Here is an 18,689-nt window from a genome sequence, read left to right on the forward strand (position 1 = left end):
GAACATTTCACATTTTGTGGAGTGGGGATTTTTGCTTGCAAATTATGGATCTCTATAAAGACAATTCATTTAAACAATTTCACTTGCTATAAATGGCTGCGTAAATGAAATGTGCAGGTCTTTTTTAATGGAAACATCCTTGCCAATATGAGAAATTGTTTCTTGGGCCAATAGTTTCTAAGGGAGATTCATGCATCCCAGGAGGTTGTGTGTACTCCAGGAATAGTGCAAAGCAATCCATTTGGGATCCAAGAAAATATGAGGGCATTTATTGGGGCATTGAGCTCAAGTTACCTTTTTTTATGCAGAATGAGTGACTCTTCACTCAGCCCATGGAAGGGTCTCTTGACCTAGAACATCATAGGATACATCCTCAAGGGAAAACAGAAGCTACCCATTTCCAGGGGTGGGCAGTGGTGGCCTCACCCAGTCTGCCCCTGTTGATATGTAATGACTTACTACAGCTTGCAAGGTAAAATTAAGTGGCTTTACTGATATTATCTAGTTTAATTAAACTAACCCATAAAATAAAGAGAAATTACCAGAGTCCTTTAAAAAAAAAAAACAGAAAAACCAGCAAATGACAGAATTGACACGTCTAGTGTCAGATCTTTGGCAGCCATATCTCGAAGTTAAAATAACAACCTAGTAAATCCAACTAAATTTTGGCTTAGAAAATATCAAATTCATCAAGAAGATTCCTTGAAATGTGCATTTGTATCCACTATCATTAACAACGAACTTCACCCTAAGCTGATATTGTGATTATTACAAGCTAATGATGGTGTCATGCATTTATATTTAATAAATATACATATATTTGAAAGACTCCCAAAAAAAGTCTAAATAATGGAAAAAGCTTGAATATTGCTCTAGATCATGCAAAAAAGAATATAGCCATCTGGGACAACATTATCAAGTGACAAAATTGTCCATTGCTATCAGATAAAAAGCAGTTGCTTCCCAGCTATCAAGGCAAAGTTTATCATGAATCTGCTGACAGGTTGGCCATGTGATGAGACTAGAAGACACAGACTATCAAATGGTGGCTGACTGGTGACATAAAGAAGGGCTAAGATAATAAGCAGAAGTATCATCAAACCCATTATCAATCATTAGAGGAGGAAAAGAGCTATGCTGATAAGATACCCTCAGTAGACCAGCCCAATTTCTGGGAAGGGGAGTGAAGGGTTCATGCAGCTGATTATAGGCTGAGATGGAGGAACAGTGGATAACCCGGAGGAAACAGATACATAAAAAGTATACACACAGCAAATGTAGACAAGGGGTTTTGGGTATTTCTTTGAACCACAATAATCTATACAGGAAGCACCCTCAGCAGTGACAGTTTCTTAGGTCACAATTTAAAATGCAATTAGTTTCAGATGTATCTCAAGGATTGTAGGTTACTCATGACTCTCCTCATGCATGATTATTGCTTGAGATTTAAAATGTTTATGTGATCCAGTTCCCTACCTACCTAGGTCATTGATGATTTGAGACAGGAAGAAGAACGCTATGTCACTGATGGGAAAGGAGAATTGGTAAAATAATAAAACAAAAACGAAGGGAGGAGAAAACCAGACTAAGTGCACTTTATTTCACACAGGATAAAATGCAAAATAATGTACCACAAACAAAAATATTTCCTGAGATGTAGTCAAACTGCACAATTAAAACTAAAGCTATAACTAATTATATAAGCATACTGAGGAGAACACAGACTCTGGAATCAAATATACACAAAGTAGAATCCTAACTCTGACCATCAGGAGCTAGAACAAATGACTCACCCCTCACAGTCTTGGTTTCTCGACCTGTAAATAAGCAGCCTAACACTTCCTAACTCAGACTAGTCATCAGATTTAAGTGAGATTATGCATTTACTACAGTGCCTGGCACATGTTAACTGCTCAATAAATACTGTTGCCATAATCATTGACTTTCTTCTAATTTTAATACTTTTTATCCATCTAAAAAAATTAAGAAATTTTTTTTCCTCTCTCAAAATTTTATTCTGGCATACCCCCTTATGACAGGAAGAAACAATGAACATAGGGCAAGAAGATGAGAAGAATGCCTTTCAATCCACTTCCACACCAAATTATAGAATGTGTGTGGAAGCATTCATTAGCACTAGCTGAGAGTTGCATTTTACAATATCCATATACTTCTGAAAGTAAAAAAAAAGAAAAAAGATCATTGACTTAACATGATTTCAAGAGCTGTATCTTCATTTCTAATTTATATTCCTTTAAAAGAGGCTCAAGCTATTTATTTCTACTCTTTTTTTTTTTTTAAGATTTGTTTTATTTATGCATACAAGAGCTGGGGTGAGAGGATTCACCAGAGACAAAGTGGGGAGCAGAACAGGCAGATTGACTGAAATGCACTGCTGAGGGGAGCAGCGGGCGAGACAGGAGAGGTCTGCTGCGCCATGTGGGTAACTCCCTGGCTGGGTCTGGAACTTGTACTGCAGTGTCTGAGACTTAACCTCTTGAGCTACCAAGGAGGCCCCTATTTCTACTCTTAAGTGTATCCATTTTCCTTCCTCATTGTAACCTGCAGAACTTAGGGAAGATTGAGGCCCTGAGTTCTAGCCCTCAACCCTCAGCTCTTGGCCTAGCTTTGGTGTGCTGGATATCTGCTTCCCACCATCTCCCCTTTTACTTCTGATGTCTAGACTCCTCCCAAACTTCTGATCCTAGGAGGACTGTTAGCCATGCTTTCCCCCTCCCCTCCACCCCCACCCCCTGCATAGAGAGGGGCACATGACACAAGGGGATCTATCAGATCTTTACACAATATTTGCTCTGTGAATGCTGGGTATAGGATCCCTCCTTCTTGCATGATAAACCACAGAAATTGTGTAAACTGAAGCTACTTATTACCATTGCCTTCTCCCTCCTCCATTGTGGAGGAAGTCAATACCATGAAAGAACTTGACAAATGCCAAATTTTAATAATACAATTGGAGCCACTGGATTCAGCTATGTCAAAGCTAGTTTCAGTTATTTGAGCCAGTAAATTCCTTTTTTTAAGCTACTTTGAACTGATTTTCTTCAACTTATACCCAAAAGAATCTTGACTAATAAAATACAGCTAAGTCATTTAACTCTTCAAACCTCCACTCACTCTTAGGTCCTGAACCTTGGGTTTTCTGAAGATTCAACTAAGTGAAAACTATAGATGACATCTAATCTTAAGCATGAAAAACAATCATTTAAAGTGACCTTGCTGATTTGTAGCAACATGGTGGAGCTGGAAGGGATCAAGCTCAGCAAAATAAGCAAGAAAGAAAAAGAAAAATACCGGATGGTCTCACTCATAGCAGGTATTTAGAAAACCTAAATAAGGGATCAGGAAAAAGACTAATTATAATAAAGTGAAAATTAAAATCAACAAGCAACTATAAGCCAGAGACATACTACAGGGGGGAGGGGGGAGGAGGAGGGATTAGTGTCAAGATAAGGAGGGTGGGAATTGTACAGGGTCTATAACCAAGATGAAAATGCATACATTGTGCAAAAATGAAAAATAATGTAAAAATATATTTAAAAAAATAATAATAAAGTGAACTTGCTGGGGGGCCTGCCTGGTGGCGCAAGGGGTTAAGCACCGCACTATGAAGTAATCCGCAGCCTCTGCAGCACAAGTTTGACCCCCGGCCAGGCAGGGAACTACCCACATGTCGCGGCAGACCTCTCCTGTCTCGCCCACTCTTCCCCTCAGCAGTGTATTTCAGTCAGTCTGCCTGTTCTGTTACCCACTCTGTCTCTGGTGAGTCCTCTCACCCCCCCCCCCGCATCTCTGGCCTGTACCCCAGCTCTTGTATGCATAAATAAATAAATCTTTAAAATAAATAAATAAATGAAGTGACCTTGCTGGTGGAATGAACAATGGAGAGAAAAATGAGGGCTGTAAGAAAAAAGAGCCAACTATCACAAAAGCCTGTGTACTCTATGGGTCATGCATCCAAAGAAAAATCCTGTTACAGGCTAAATGAAAGGGCTTCTGGTACAGGAAAATCGAACATTTAATTTTCAGTTCTTGACCTTGAATATGTAAATCCCATTTTGATCCTCTAACATTTAATAAAAACTGATATTTATACCAGAAAAGAAAAGAAAAGACCCTGCCAAGGATTCTTCCCTAATGTAATTCATCAAGTCTAATGTATTTGTTGTATTTGTTGAGTTTTTATTTTTAAAGACTCAAAGAGGATATATGTAAGAACTATATTTGTAGAAGTAAGTCCTCCTAGAAGTCACGTATATGGAAAAAAAAAAAGGTATAGTGACCTATCAAACATAAAAATAAGCTTTATCTTAGAAAACTACCTCTTTTCAATAAGTTATTTTTGTTGTGCACTTTAAATCCAACAGTTACGTTTTAGAAAATGCAGTCTATGGCTGAAAGTTGCATCTAGAGAGAGAATGTCGTTTTTAAGAGATCAATAAAATTGGATAAAGTCTGTGAACAGAGGGTAAACCACTGATAAAATGTTCTAAAAGGGCAAGACAACCCAATGACGGTGAAAACTTAGATCTGAACAAATTGTTATTAAAAAAACTGAGCCAATATACATTTTTGAGTAGTACTAGTATTATAAATGTAAACATGAACATAGCAATTTAGTTCACTTTCACATGCACTATTTTATTTGAACACTGAATGTAATGTAAATACACATTATTTCCATCTAATAAATAAGAGAAGTGAGGAGCAGGAGAGTTATCCAGTGTCACACAACTCATAACTAGTAAAACTACGATTTGAAGCCCATTTTTCCGAAGAGACTCTTCACACTGAGACGTATATTTTTAAATCCCTGTTAGTTGATGATATGTCCAAGTAATCAAAGACTAGAATCTTCTCTGTCTTACAAAAGGAAAGATTAATAAAATGCTGAGATTATATGTCCTATATCATAAAGAAAACAAAGAAGAAACAATGTCGTCATCCATATTATCTCCCATTCATTGAAGCTCTGACCCAGGTACCGTGGCAGACATTCTACCTGTATCATCTTGTTTGATCTACAAAATAACCTTTTGCTATAGTGCTTTAATCCCCTTTTACAGACACAAAAACTAAGATATAGAAAGTTTTGTTTCTTTTCCAATGTCATACAGCTAGCTGGGCAGAGGTTGGGCAGCAGTTAAGACCAGAGGATAGGCACTGAATCTCTAAACAATTTTACTGCCTTCCATCCACACTCTCCACCAATCCTCTCCACAATCTGATTTGTATATACTGCTGTGTAGATTATATAACACATGCAAAGCCTTTCCAGCTCATTTCCCATGATACTTAAGTCTCTTTCCAAAAGGCTCCCGCACTGTCTTGTGAGAATCATGCTTTGCTGGTAGAGTTAGATTGCAGTAGCGCTCCAAATCAACCCTTTTCTTAAGGAGGAGATCTTTTGGAGAATTTAGGTTTCAAAGGTTTTGAAAACAAGGATAATGGCAGTATAATCTCCAGTATTTGAAAATGTTCTGTTTGATGATTTTTCTAAGTCCAGAAAGCTATGGTCTCAGATTTGGAAGGTTAGTGACCCAGTTAACAAACCAGTTGGAACTGGAACAAAGTATTTATGAAAAAGTATTTTTGAAAAACAAGCATTGGAAGAGACTCAAAGTATAAAATTCCAGCTGTCTTGACCCTTTAGAGGAAAAAAGTTATAATTAACTAAAGTCACTGACTTCAATGGGGAAACTGTGACAAGTATCTGCTTCAAAGGAAGTCATCATCACCATGGTCAGTACATTTCGACTAACTTTCAAGCACTGCCTATCAGAGAACTGTCCTAACCAAATGCTTATTGTTTTATTTAATCATTCCCTTATGCATTCATTCCAAACCTTTAAGTACATACTCTACTTAGGGGAAATTCAAATATGAATAAAACATAATAAGTACTATTACTCTGGTGTGTTACTAGACGTTATGATCAAGGGCTAATTATCAGGGGAGCCCAAAGCCCAGCGTAATAATACCCAGTGACCTGGAGAGGAAATTGGAGACAAAATTTAAAAGATAAAAGAAGAGATAATATTTAAGCTGAACTGGTGACAATCATAACTCTCATTCACCCCTGGCTTGGCACCTGTTTTTTGTTTGTTTTGTTTAAGGCATCCTATATTCTGTGCCAGGAACTATCCCAAGTGAGTCATATCTACATTATTTTCATTTTATGAGTAAGTTCTCAATCAGTTTTAAATTTTTCCTTTTCATCTTCAGTTAACCTTGGAAATCAGAAAGAATAATCTTTCCTCTTCACTTTCTGTCTGCTGGGATAGTGAGAGACAGTATAGAATATGGGGTTCTTGCTCTTAAATCAGAGCAGCAAGAGCCTTTCTTTCTGGAGCTGGTATAAGAAGTGGGGGGGGGAACTGTTATTAGAATTCTGGGCAGGGCTGCACTTAGCCTCAGCAAGCAGAGACTAGCAGCAGGACAGGAAAGCACTCTGGTCTTTTTTGTCTTTGTCCCTTGCTCTCATTGTGCTCCATATTTTTCTCACATTACAGAAGGGTTTTCTCTGAGGGTCAGAGGATGGTGCAAAATGGCAGATCAAGCTCTCAAGTTTGTACTGTTTCCACTTAAGAGAGTAGCTAGCAGTGAAGTTAGAATCCCTGTAAAGGGAACCCTGCCCCCATTCAAGTCAGGTACCCCTGCCTGGTCCAATCAGCTGTGGTCAGGACGTTGCCCAAATAGAGGGTGGGGGCTCTCTGAGTTTCCCATATATGTCAGGGAAGGAAAAGAAAAGGAGTCATCCCAGAATACACATGCTGATAGTCCACACACAGCATCTTTTATTTCCTTGAATTAAATTGATAATAGAATTAAAGGTCAATGGATATGGACATTTTTTAACTCTTGACTAAGTTCTACCATATTGTGAACACTATTCCCTTTCTCATCTTGTCTAAATTTATAGGTCCCCAAATTGAAATTAATTGTAATTTTCATCTCTTTAATTACAGAGCTAGAATAGTTACAACAGTCTACATTTTTGGTAGGCATTTTTGGTAGGCATTCTTTTTCTGTGAATTACCTGTTGGTGTATGATAGTCATTTATATTTCTTTTTTCTGCAAATTATCGATTGACATTTGTTGCTTATTTTCTATTACAGTCTTAGCGCCTTTGTGATTTATTTTTATAAATGTTTTATACATTGATTTTACATAGAGGATTATACCATATTTCCTTTGGGATTTCTTTCATTACTAAGCACAAATTCTTAGAAAATCTTTCCATTAAAAATTCTTCCCCCTGGAAATATTTCAAACAAAAATACTCCTAAGGTCCACCAAGGACAACTATTGCAGAATTTTAGTAACAAAAAATAGAAAAATATGTATGAGTCGAGGAAGAGTTAATAATTATGGCAGTCATAATTATGTAGTCATTAAATATAAGGAAGATATAAATATATAGAAAGGTATATATAAATATTAAGTTTAAAAAAAGCAAAAACTACAAAATTGTAAAGTAGTACTCTATATTAGTAAAAACCTAATGTATGAACTATAGAGCTTTCTGGAAAAGGCCTGGAAGCACATACTTTGAACAGTTAACAGTGAATACTTTGGCACATGTGCTACAGGTCAGTGGTAAAGATTAAATGATGTAGTTAAATGTTTAAATTTTTAACAAGGACTGTATATTGCCCTTAAATTCATTTCACAAACATTTTTGATGTATAAAAAGCCCTAATAAATAATATAACATATATCCCCATACCCACTACACAACTCCAGGAATAAATTCCAACACCGTGGCAGCGTCTTATGTCAACTTCTCCTCTCACATCCCTTCCTTCTCAGAAATTCCCAGCCCCTAATCCAGTGCTTTTTATTCACATTCACAATATGCTTTTACTAAATGTGCCCATATTCCTAAACAACAAGGAGCATTTTTTCATAATTTATATGAATGTATATAATTGGTATATAATCAGTATGGTACTGTTATCTTCTGTAACATAACTTTTCCCTGAACACAATGTGCTTCTAATTTAACCACATTGATACATAGTTTCCATCATTCTCTTTCACTGCTATATAGCATTCCATTACAGAAGAGCTGCAGTGTATTCATCCTCTCTTGAGGGAGACTGTATTGTTTCTAGCACTTTGCTGTAGTGAACACTCCTGCGCACTGCGGTTTCTCCAGTGTGTGTATCTAGAAATGGAATCAGGTTATAGAGCTTGTACTTCTTCAGCTTCATTTACTCCTACACCACCCTCTTTAATCAAGCCTGACTTAATTTTGGCACATAGTGTGAAATGAGAACCTAAATTGATTTTTTTATAAGTAACCAATTTTACCACTACCGTTGATTGACAAGACAAGTCCTTCTTCATTACACTTTTAAATCTTGTCCTTACTTACTCTCACCTGATGATTCATCTAGTTGAATTTCAGTACCATTTTGTAGAGCTCTCTCCCTGAGATTTTACTATCATTGCATTAGCCTATGAATGATTTTGGTCTGAAACCCATCTCTTCACTGTGTAAAATCAGGTCCCCTCGGCCTGCTACTGAAGTTCCCCTATTTTCTGTGCCCCTTCTCATCTTTCAGGTCCATCATTTCCAGTAAGCCAGTAAGCCCGAAGCTTTGTCCCTAAGCTAGTCCCTAAGCTTTCATTATTTTTTCCTACCAACTTTGCTCATAAGTTTCCCTCCCACAGGAACGCCACCCCTTGTTTTTTACTCAAACCTTTTCCTTCCTTCAAGAACCACTGGGGTCCTAGCCACTTAAAGTGCTAGTCAGGAGTTAAACCACTGTCTTCCTGTTCTATTCAGTTTTCTCATATGTCTGTATTTAATCCAACTCTGTGACTGAGTTAACTAAAACAAGAAAAGGGAGACAAGTAGGACTTTCATGCAAAGGAGTCATTAAGAACAGTTACTAGTAAGAGGACCAGCAACCAGGAGAGGCATTTTACTTTCAACAACTGGAACCCTGAAGTGGAGAAAATAGCAGGACAAATGGAAGAGAGATGCTGGAGTTGGTGCCTCAACATCCCACCTTGCCCAAATATGGCCAGACACAAAAGCGGTCAAGTCAGAATACAGAGAAATCCCCATCATCATTATCAAAATCCTTTACATTCGAATAGTGCTTTATGGTCTGCCGACTCTCACACATTTCATCTCACTTATCTCTTGCAAAACTCTCTGAAGTAAGTGACATGATCTCCATTTTAGCAGTGAGGACACTCAGGCTTAGAAGTTAAATGCAGGGCCTCCCTGGTGGCACAAGCGGTTAAGACACAGCACTATGAAGCTATCCGAAGCCACTGCAGCACAAGTTCCATCCCCCCCGCTAGGGAGGTGACCCACATGGCACAGCAGACCTCTCCTGTCATGCCCGCCTGCTGCTCCCCTCAGCAGTGTGTTTCAGTCTATCTGCCAGTTCTGCTCTCCACTCTGTCTCTGGTGAATCCTCTCACCCCCCGCATCTCTGATCTGCACCCCAGCTCTTGTATGCACAAATAAATCAATCTTTTAAAAAAAAGTCAAATGCAAATTCAGGGTGACACAGTGCCAGGTCTGCAACACCTACCTTCTAAGTGACCCCACTTCACCACGTACTTGATCATATGTGTAATTTTTACATATTTATTTTTAATTGTGACCAAAAAACCTGACAAAATACAAAAATTTTTCCCTCTTAGCCATTTTTAAGTGTGCAATCAATAGTATTAGCTTTATTCATATTGTTCTGTAACAGAGCTTTAAGTTTTTTATCTAATAAAACTAAAACACTATAGCTATCGAAAATAATCCCCCATTTCTTCTTCCCCCAGTCTCTGGTAACAGCCATTTCACTTTCTGTTTCCATGATTTTGATTACTCATACAAGTAGAATGTACAAGTAGAATCTCATATCTCATACGAGTAGAATCACATACTATTTGTCCTTTAGTGACTGACTCATTTAGCATAATGTCCTCATGTTTCATTCACATTGTAGTACATGACAGGATTTCCATATTTCATTTTTTAAGGCTGAATAATATTCCATTTTATGTACATACCACATTTACTTTATCCACTCATCTGTCCATGGATATATGGGCTGCTTCCAATTCTTGGCAATCTTCTAATGTTGTATGAACATGGATCTGCAAATATCTCTTCAAGACTGTGCTGTTGATTCCTTTGGATCTATACCCAGAAGTAGGATAGCTGGATCGTATGGTAATTCTATAATTAGTTTCTTAAAGAACTGTGTTAACTTTTTAACAAATAGCCCCATGTTCATGGACTCTACTGCAATATGTTATAAGGTGGCATATTGCCTTCCCCCTAATTAAATCGAAAATAGCAATCATGCTAATATATAAAGCCATTAAAATATGTTTAAACTTCTTACTTAAGGATGCATCAATTACAATGTTGGCAACTATAGATGCCATTTCCTACCAGTCTCAGTTAACAAGATGCTGTTCACTTTTAACACCTCTTCTCCCACATCAGGGAGATACATGATACATGTATCTCCAGATACATGTATCTGTATACAGATACATGATGGAGGGACCTATCTGGTTTGCTCAATGCAGTATCTCAAGTAACTAGTATAGTGGCTGCATATAATAAGCACTCAAAAAATGAATTAAAAAAAATGAGTGAGTACATGAATAAAAGACCATGTTGCTGGGAATAGTTTAAAAACTGAACATAACCCTAGAATTTGGTGTTGTCATTGATGAGAGAGAAAACTTTAGCACTGCTTGTTCCAGCAAGCAGGAAGTAGAACACAGATGGCAGAGACAATCAATGGCGTGAATTTTGCCAGAATGATGATACCCTCCCTAAGATGAATTCAGACGAAAATGCTGATGGTAACACAGGATCAAACCAACTATGAAAATTTGGGGAACCAACTATGAAGATTTGGGGAACTTGGGGAAACCTTAGAATTTTAAAAACATCCTGCCAGACTAATGAGACAGTACCCTAGGTAGGAAAAACCAAAAGAGAACACTAGTGCAGAACTGTATCTCCCTCTTCTGTCTGCCTGGACCCTGTTAGCACTAGAAGCAAAAGCATTATCATATCAAGTGGAAGATTCACTATTGACCAGTTTGCTGCATATTAGGCTGATACCCTCTGATGGAGATAGTGATGTGGAAGCAAAAGGAGAATTAAACACAATGAGGGTAATCACTTCTCATGTAGAAAACAAGGTCTCCTGCTAACAGCTGTTGTCCATATATCTACAGTTAAAAACGGAACTTTTTATAGACTGCTCTGTAGAGGAATCTGCATGTTTGAATGGAAAATCTGCTAAACTCCAGTCAAAAGACTTAAGTCCTGATATTGGTATTGCTTTACCACTAGCCTTCTAGAGAATTATTACTTCCGACTGACTACCTTGCCAACAGAATGACACAAATTTGATGGTGATGTTCCTCAATACAAAATTCTTCATGGGTCTTGTCATATATTGGCAAGTTCTGAACACCTCTGTGTAGCATTCCTTAATTATTTGCCTTCTGCATATCTAACCAATCTAAACATATATTATCTGCTGCTCAATGCCGAGTAATACTAAACGAGGCTTGGTTTCCACTAAAATAGGCACCACATTCATTCATCCTTCCTCTGCTTGAATGTCCTTCTCTGTTCAATTACTTGGCAAACGTCAAACTTTACAAGGATCCACTGACTTTTGTAGGAGGCCGTACCTTAAAAATGACAAGTGCACTATAATTCATATTTTGCATGTTTGCCTCCCCATTATTCTTCCCATTCTCACCACACCTTTTCCTTTTCTGACTGAAAACATGGTACATTTTGTCAACAAATTCAAACAAAGTGCAGTAAATAAAATATCCTCTCAAAACCGATTCCCAAAGAGCTCTTAAATGTTCAAAAAGGAACCCTAAGTTTTCATCTTTTAATTCTCAGAACGCGGCAGTGCCTGGCATATAAGAGGTCTCGATAAATAGTGTTGAATGAACAAATATATAAAATAGAGATGGCATAATTGGCTGTACTAGTCCACAGGGTGTTGCAGTGAAGTCATCATTTTGGGCAATAAATATTCTTTGACCACTGGGAAGTATGCGAGTACAAAATTATGTCATCCGTGACTAATTTCACCTCTGGACCACATTTTATCTGGCTTCTACTACCTGGAAACTTGATCTGATGACTCTGATGACTCTGATGACTCTGATGATGATGATGATGATGATGATGATAACAACAAAACAAAACGAACAACAGAACTTCTGAGCACTTATCATGTGGCAAGCACTGCGCTAAGTGCATCCCCTATATGAACTCACCTAATTCTTATAACAATCTGAAAGGCAAAGGCTATCAATGTCCTCATTTTTTTCAGATGAAGAACCAAAGGCACAGAAGGGTTATTAACTAGCCTCTTATACAGAGGTAATAAGCAATATAGCCTGGATTATAACCCAGAAAATCCAGCACCTGTGCCCACTTAACCAACTCACATTGCCTCTCACATACAACTCTGAGGGTCTACCCAAGTTTTAACAAGAGCCAACTACTCCTCATCCTAACATTGCTTCTTGCTCCAGTTTTGGCATCATAAGTAACTTTACCTCCGGGCCTCCCCGGCGGCGCAGCGATTGAGCGCTGGGTTGCTAAGCTGCCTGCAGCCTCTGCAGCGCCGGTTCGATCCCCGGCTGCTCCCCGGCCACCTGAGGAGGGTCCCACATGGCGCGCAGACCTCTCCTGCCGCCCGCTGCTCCCCTCAGCAGTGTTCTTCGGTCCTTCTGCCTGCTCTGCTCCCCACTCTGACTCCGGTGAATTCTCTCACCCTCCCGCGCTTCTGACTGTACCCAGTGCTTGTATAAATAAATAAATAAATCTTTAAAAAAAAAAAAAAATAAGTAACTTTACCTCCATAATTCTGTGTTTCCTCATATATGAAATGGGGATATAATGGTTGTTATTTCACAAAGTTGTTTGCAAGGATTAGCTGTAACATGCCTTGGGGAGCAATGCCAGGAAGGGATCAAACCCAGAGTCCAGAGCCAGTGATTGATTGCATTGCAACAGATGCAGCAATAAAGAGAAGCAACAGGACCACATTGCTGCAGAGAACACTAAACCCTAATCTAGGAGTGCTCAGCATCTATTAGAGAGGCCAGATTGATGCTGAGAAACAGAACTGGAACTCACACCTATCAGGCAAAGACTCCACAGCCAAGTAAACAGGCTCTTGTGATGAGAATGAGCATTCGCAAGACAGGACTTGCATTCTTTATTTCAGTTCTTGGGTGTTGGCCATTTTTTTTTAAAGACTTATTTATTTATGCATACAAGAGCTGGGGTACAGGCCAGAGATGCGGGGGTGAGAGGATTCACCAGAGACAGAGTGGGGAATAGAACAGGCGGATTGACCAAAGTACACTGCTGAGGGGAGCCACGGGCAAGTCAGGAGAGGTCTGTTGTGCCATGTGGTTGCTCCCTAGCCAGCCGGGATCGAACTCGTGATGCAGAGGCTGCGGATTGCTTCATAGTGCGGTGCTTAACCCCTTGCGCTACCAGGGAGGCCCCTGGCCATTATTTATAATAGTAATGATTGAGGGCTAGATACACCCCTAGAAGAGTCAGAAATGGTAAGAAAATTGACAGCATGACATCATGTGACAGCAAAGGGGTGCAAGTGAGGTACAATGGAGTGAGGCACTGCAGGTGTTTACAGACCTTGGACCTGGAGCAGCCTTCAAGGCTTGTAGAAAACTCAATCCAACTTCAAAGGCTGTTGCAAGGCAGAGCCCTATTCTATCAAGCAGCACTAAAATCGCGTTGAGAGTTCTGGCCACTGAGTCTCTAAGGAAAGAGTACATGGTGAAACCTCCTACTAGGAGCTCAGTCAACTCCTGGAACAAGCTACATTATTTATACAGTCCTTAGGAAATATGGAAGTTTTAGTGTGTCCTACAGAAGAGAAGTGAAGATATAGGCAGCCACTCCATACATAGAGTTTAATCAGTGAGGAGGATACTGGAAAAAGGAAGGGAGGGAGGGAACATAAAACAAGAGATTCAAGCTAAATTAATGCAGAATTACCCCTAGGCTAGGGACTAAAGACAGAAGGCAGAACATTGACAAACCTGCTGTTAACTAGAAACAAACAGCTAAAAACCAAACAGGAAGTTTTCACAAGACAATCTTGTAAATGTCTGAATGTCAGAGAGATAAATAAGCCTTTAGAAGGAAGAGCCTATGAATACACACAAGTGCAGGATGTCTCAAGTGCGTGGCCTTGAGGTGGCACCAAGGAACATTTCTCCAAAAATAGAAAAATTAACAACTTCAGTGATTACCTAGTAGCATGGAGTCTAGAAAACCAGCTCAGAAAAACATTGTCCACAGAATTAAAACAGTGGACAATCAAGACATAATAGACGCAGTGAGCCATCTGCAGAGGTAGCTCACCCTAAGAAATGTTTTGTAAATGAGTTTGCAGAGAAAGTTGGGAAGACCTGAGACCAACGCTCATGGCTAAAATTAACCACGTATTTTATGCCTTTGCATCTTGGCACATGTTGTTCCTTCTGTCCATTTTATCTTCTGTTGCTCCTTTCTCTTTCCCTAGTCTATCAGTTGAACTACTTTTCTTTGAAAATGTAGTCCTGGCATCATCACCCTTTCTTTCTTTTTTATCTTTTTTTCTTCAGGCATCCTCTCTTCTTAACCGGTACCTGAGAAAAAATGAGTCATTTTCTCATCCCACCTGCCTTTACATTATGTACATCATATTATTATAGTTTGACACTGTCTCACCTAGCACATTGCAGGCTTTTTTGAAGGCAGAGACCAAACCTCATTCCCCAGTATCGCCTGGCACAGCACCCAGCCCAGCTGATACTTATCTCAATTGATCAACTGAGTGGGTCGGGAGAGAGGAGGGGGGATATGTCCCCTGTAGGAAGGGTGCTCTGGGATCTGTGGCTTGCCAAATTGGCAATTGCTTATTGTAATGGGCTTGGGGGAGTATGAGAATCTACATGAGCCATGAAATTTTTAGGTTTATTGAAAGAGAGGTCCAGTTTTTTCTTTTAATGAAAAGACTAGTTTAATAAGGAGACAAATGTGCAAACAAAAACATGTAACATGCTACAAATGTATATATAAGATGAAAAATGGGTATATAAAGCAAGGAAGGTTGATTAACTCCCTCGGTATAGACCAGAAAAAGTTTCACGAAGGAGGAAATGATTGATCTGGGTGTTGAAAAATAGGAATTTGCCAAACAAAGAGCCAGGCAGAGGGAGAAGTCTTATCAAAGCATAGAAATATTATAACTTTATAAATTTTACTCTGTGCTAACTATACTCTCAGACACTGTTCTAAGAGCTTTTCATGCATCATGTATCTTATAACCACAAATAGTTGTGAAATACTCTGGTAAATATAGTTTAGTGTGGTCATAACATTTACATAGAAAATTTGGGGGATCTATAACTATGAAAAGGGAGAAGATCATGGTGGACAATTAGCAATTTCTGTAACATACGTTTATGTCCATTTTTCAAACCAATGCAAAGGTGGTTGCATTATTTTCATGGTGCATTCAGGTATATCAAGTAGTTTCTTTTGCCTTAAGTAAGATGTAAAGTGAGAAGGAAGAAAGGTGATAGGGCGAGACAGATAACCAAGAGATCTCATCATAAAGATACATCTTGTAGGCTAGTCAGGCTAGTCAGTGACTCTGCAATCTGACTGATTGTGTAAATTTAAGTTTTTGGATCTTCAAAAATGGAAAGAAGACCTTTAACAGAGGTGACTGTGCTATGGCACTGCCTGCCATCGCATTCCCAGGATTGCTGCCCCAGGATTCCCAATTTTTTAATTCAAAGGACTAACAGCAAGAATAGGAAGAGAATGTTGTCTTAGCATGGTTTCAGAAAGACAGTCTAAGGAAAGACAGACTGCTAATTTAATCAAACTTCAGCAGAATTAATTTGTATTGAGCACTTGCTGTGGGTATGTAGTCCAGATCCAATTCAGATAATCATAAAATTCCATCAGAGCAGTAGTGCTACTGCTACAGTAAAAACATTTGATGTTGCTGCTGTTGTTTATTGCAGAATATGAAACTGGAGCTAATGCAAATGGGAGAGAATGAGATTTGCAGCCCCTCTTCTCCTTCCATACACATACATCCCCTTGATCATATGTCTTAAGAATGCATCAACAAGAAATCATCAGTTATTTTGGGAGCTAAAGGAGGAAACTTAGCAGAATCTTATCACTTCTGAGGTTCTCTTATCCACAAAATGAGGGCAAGATCAATTGAGTTCTCAGGGCACTTCCTGCTCAACCATTGTAGAAAGAAAAACTCAGCAATAACTAATGACATCAATGAAAATAGCAGTCACTTTCCAAACATACTCCTAAGCTTTTGTAACTCATTAGTTGGCAAGTAACTGGAAAGATGGCAATAAGATCTTATAAACTTTGACACAGCAGATAAATCTCAAGAAACATTATTAAAAAGTATCTGTTCTTGGTAAGTCTATGTAAATTATTTTGGCATATAGAGGATTTAAAAGATTTTTTAATAAAAGCTAAGGATTTTATAAAAACATAAAATTATTACTATATATTCCTCATAAATATAGTCACAGCCTAACACTAAAAGCACAAGCAACAAAAGAAAAAACAGGTAACTTGGATTTCAACATTAAAAATTTTTGTATTTCAGGCCTCCCCAGTGGCGCAGCGGTTGAGCGCTGGGTTGTGAAGCTGCCTGCAGCCTCTGCACGCTGGTTCGATCCCCGCCTGTTCCCCGGCCACTGGGCGAGGGTCCCACATGGCACGCAGACCTCTCCTGCCGCCCGCTGCTCCCCTCAACAGTGTACTTCGGTTTCTTTTGCCTGCTCTACTCCCCTCTCTGGCTCGGTGAATTCTCTCACCCTCCCGTAAATAAATTTTGGTATTTCAAAAACTACCAAGAATGTGAAAAGACAAATCACAGAGTGGGAGAAAATATTTTAAAACATACATCTGTTAAGGGACTAGTATCCTGAATATAAAAAATAAGAATTCTTACCACTCATTAGTAAAAAGACAAACCACCCAATCAAAAATAGACAAGAGACTTGACTAGACAATTGTACAAGAAAGATACAAATGGCCAATAAACACATAAAAAGATGCTTGGTATCATAAGTCTCAGGAAAATGAAAATCAAAACCACAAAAAGATATGCTTTAAGTACACTACAAAGGCAAGAACCAAAAAGTCAGATAGTTACAAATGTTGACAGCTATGGAGAGAAACTGGAACTCTCATGTATTATTGGTGGGAATTCAATACTGGAAGAGATAATCACCTCCAAGAAATTTCCAAAAAGAATGAAAGTCATCAATCCACAGACTCAGGAAGTTTAACATCTGCAAACATTATCAGTCAAACTGCTGAAAGAGAAAAGCTTAAAAATTCAAATCTTAAAAATGACACTCTCTTCACAGCAACTATAGACTAAAAACTGGTTTTTCATCAGTAAATACCCTAAGCTGCCATCCTATAATTCTACAACCAGTATAAGGGTTGTTAAAGAGAGTATAGGAATGTTTTCTTACCATATAGAAAATATCAATGAAGAGCTAGAAATGTACATGGGAGGCTAGAAATACAGATATGTCTATCAATATAGATAGACAGACATACATATATGTGACCAACTAGAAATTCTGGAGTTGAAAAGTACAACTGAAATAAAATAATTCACTAGAGGGATTTAAAGGGTAGATGTGAGCTGAGAGAAGCATTTGAAGATAGGTTGAGATGATACAATCTAAGAACCAAGAAAGAAAAATGGGCCCCATCATCAAAAGTACCAACATATACTTAATGGGGTGTCTAAAAGGAGAGGAGAAAGAAAAGGACAGCTTTTTAAGAAATAATGGCTAACAACTCTCCAAATCTGATGCATAATATAACACATCCAAGAATCTCAAACTTTAAGTAGAATTAACTCAAAGAAATTTTAGGGACTCAGTAAATAAATAGCAGCAGTATCTACAATTATCACCATGATCACCCAGGAGAGTGAAAATAGCACGAAATGAGGAGAGTGAAAATAGCACGAAATGACTATTCAGGTAAAATGGTCAAGTTTCTTAAGGGTAGTGAGTTTTGAAAAACTTATCTTAAAGTCTGAACAGAGGCATTTCAAAAAATAATAATAAAGAACTCTTCCCTGGTGGCACAGTGGTTGAGCGCTGGGCTGCGAAGCTGCCCGCAGCCTCTGCAGCGCAGGTTTGATCCCCGCCCTCCGGGCAAGGGTCCCACATGGCACGACAGACCGCTCCTGCCGCGCCTGCTGCTCCCCTCAGCAGTGTATTTCTTCATCAGTCTGCCTGTTCTGTTCCCCGCTCTGGCTCTGGTGAATTCTCTCACCCTCCCACAATAAATAAATAAATGAATAAATGTTTTTTTTTTAAATTGATGACAAACTATTTTTTTTTAAAAGATTTATTTATTTATACAAGCACTGGGTACAGTCAGAAGCACGGGAGGGTGAGAGAATTCAACAGGCAAGCGGATGAAGTACACTGCTGAAGGGAGCAGCGGGCGGCAGGAGAGGTCTGCGTGCCATGTGGGACCCTCGCCCAGCGGCCGGGGATCAAACTGGTGCTGCAGAAGCTGCGGGCAGCTTCGCAACCCAGCACT

At 38.8% G+C, this 18,689-nt stretch overlaps 1 protein-coding gene across 2 annotated transcripts in view; it reads right to left on the bottom strand.

Annotated features, from left to right (window-relative positions):
• Positions 1-10,032: 10,032 nt before the first annotated feature.
• Positions 10,033-18,689, bottom strand: part of WDR89 (WD repeat domain 89) — a 50,442-nt gene continuing 41,785 nt past the window's right edge. The window contains exon 5 of one of the 2 annotated variants that reach the window (XR_005123765.2): positions 10,033-10,181. The gene's annotated coding sequence lies outside the window, so the exon portion shown is untranslated. Of the gene's footprint in view, positions 10,203-18,689 lie in introns of both variants that reach the window. The other variant, XR_005123764.2, reaches the window with a different exon arrangement.

Source organism: Talpa occidentalis, unplaced genomic scaffold (assembly GCF_014898055.3).
Source record: "Talpa occidentalis isolate TD23 unplaced genomic scaffold, MPIMG_talOcc4v2.1 talOcc4.11, whole genome shotgun sequence".
NCBI classification, from domain to species: domain Eukaryota; kingdom Metazoa; phylum Chordata; class Mammalia; order Eulipotyphla; family Talpidae; genus Talpa; species Talpa occidentalis.